The sequence below is a fragment of the Leuciscus leuciscus genome (genome assembly GCF_965113295.1).
Source record: "Leuciscus leuciscus genome assembly, chromosome: 14".
In the NCBI taxonomy this organism is placed as follows: domain Eukaryota; kingdom Metazoa; phylum Chordata; class Actinopteri; order Cypriniformes; family Leuciscidae; genus Leuciscus; species Leuciscus leuciscus.
In genome coordinates this window covers 37,656,248-37,658,821 of record NC_138738.1, presented here as the reverse complement: position 1 = coordinate 37,658,821, position 2,574 = coordinate 37,656,248, and positions in this window count along the sequence as shown.

Sequence of the window (2,574 nt, the reverse complement as noted above, 5' to 3'; positions counted from 1 at the left end):
TCATTACTCCTTCAGAAATCATTCTAATCATGATGATTTGATGCTCAAGAAACTCTTTTACCATTATATGATTATTATATTCTTATTATATCTTACTGGCTCAAACCTTTCGAATGGTATAGTGTACTTTGTTCAATCTAAGGTTATTAGTTAACTAAAACTAAAACAATTTTATCCTCAAACTAACGGCAGTAAACTAATTTTTTTAATTATTTCAAAGGCAATATATCGTTTAACCTGATATACAAAAATAAATGAAACTAAAATAAAAAATTAAATCTATATAGACTTTTTTTTTTAAACGAATGAAAATTAAAAAAACAAAACAAAACAAAAATACTAAAACTTCACCTAAAATTAAGATGAAAACAGAAAATCGAAAAATAAAAAATGAATAAATACTGTAATAGTATCTGAATTATACTAAAACAACACTGGATCAATCCCATAAGTCTAAGTATTAAGCTTTGGCGTGTAATTGGTCCTCCAGCATTTGTGATGATTCCTCCAGTCGTGTGTGTTGTTGAGGAGAGGTGTGCTGTAACTTTACTAACCAGCGCTGCGTTCCTCAAAAGCATCGTAAGCCGTCGTGTTGACACCAATAGTCTCTCAATGCGATCAACTTAATAGTAACTCACTATATAGTCAGGCTTAGATGTCCCAGCTTGACCTGAACCACAGGAGTCTGATCCTGAAGCCCTGGACCGACGTGACCACCCAGTTCTCTTCCTCATCCAGAGTCCAGGAGGTCAACGAGTGATGATCGCGGACCCGTTCCTCACAATAGACATCAGAGCCGATCTCAGTGGGACATCAGGACACACATGAAGGAGAGAGGGACTCGGGGCAAAGGTCAGGCTCTGGGGTCACCAACATACAGTTTAGACACTGTCTTAAATGCCACCCTCAAATGTAATTTCGCATTGTGATGTCTTCCCACAGGTCCTGCGCATCACTGAGATGGGAACGGGAGCGGAGAGCTCTTTCCAGGTACTATAGACCTCCTCGAGCCACGGAACAATGTTTTATTGGGGTTCTATATAGAACCCTAGGGTTTTTGACTCAGTTTGAAAGAACCCCTTAAAAACAGAAATGTTCTATACACTGGGTTAAAAACAACCTTTTCTGGGTTATTTGGCAACCCAGCGCTGGGTTAATACTGGACAGAATGCATGCTGGGTTATTTTGACCAAGCGTATTGGGTTTTATATATTGATTAACCCATTTGCTGGGTTGTTTTTTGACAGTGCTGGGTCAGTCAACCTGATATTGAAGGTTTTTTCATTTTAAATAATAAAAATAAAATAGGACAGGAGCATTTCATATATAAAAAATAAAATTATTCAATGATAAGTCAGTCTTTTACAAACATAAAATACTAAATTTTTTATTTATTTTTTATTAGTAAACGTTTTAGGACGTGACAGGAGCAGCAATGGGAATCTGTGGAAAGAAACCTGATATCAAGTGGCTGTTCCAGTTCAATAAATGACAATCTTATCATAATATTCTTATATATTCATGTTTGAAAAGTTACATCCAAAAACAGTTGACAAATGTGTCCAGTTTTAAATGGTTTGGCAATTGGCACAGACTTCCCAACATTGGGTTACATTGACCCAACACTGGGTAGGGATGTGAGGGGGTTCATCATTTGTATTTACGTTAAAAATGACCCAGCAACTGGTTAAAAATATTACACATAACCCAATAAAATAACCCAACAGGCTGAACCTAGTTAGAGTGTATAAGGCAAAAAAAAATGACTGCAAAATACTTTCATGTTTAATGGGTTTAACTAAATCCCTAAAATGATCCCATGATGTGAACCACTAGAAGTTTCTATATATGAAGCGCCTGACGGAACCCTTTACGGTTCCGTATAGAACCTTTTCTTCTAAGAGTGCAGTGTGTGTTAGATTGATGGCGCTGGTCAACAAATGCAATTTCATACTGGCTCAGACGCTGCATATTTCATAGGTTATTTATTTCCCCAGCCATTTATTAATGTAAATTATTCTTTCATTGCCCTGATTAAATATCAGGTCACAAGAGTAAAAAGAGTGTAAAATTCTGGCTCCTAATGTTGGCACACTTTGTCAAAATATACCCAATCTAAGGAGTTTCTTGTGGAAAAACAGCACTCTTTTTGTTTTAATTAGTTTGATGTTATCCAGACTAGAGTTTTTTTAGGAGAACTTTGTGTAGCCGGAATAGTGCAAACATGCAGTCTGGCTTCCTGAGCGAACTCCATCACATCTGTCTGAGCGCAGGTCAGCTTGGGCTCTGTGATCACACTACGGGGACACAGTTTCCCTCACACTGTAAGATGTTACAAGCAAAGTGCTTTGTTTTCGCAGCTGAAGAACGTATCCCCGAATATATATCACTTTGACAGAAGCCGACTGGAGTAAATGAGTATCGAAATAAAACCGTATTCGTCATTAGTCGGTTTTCACGGCCTGCTTTATTGTTAGAGACAGCGCTTGGGAAAAATGCAGTGTGAAATGTACTTTGTTGCATTTTAGCAGCTGCTTTTCATTCAAAGCGACTTGAGTTACTGCGTCTGATTAT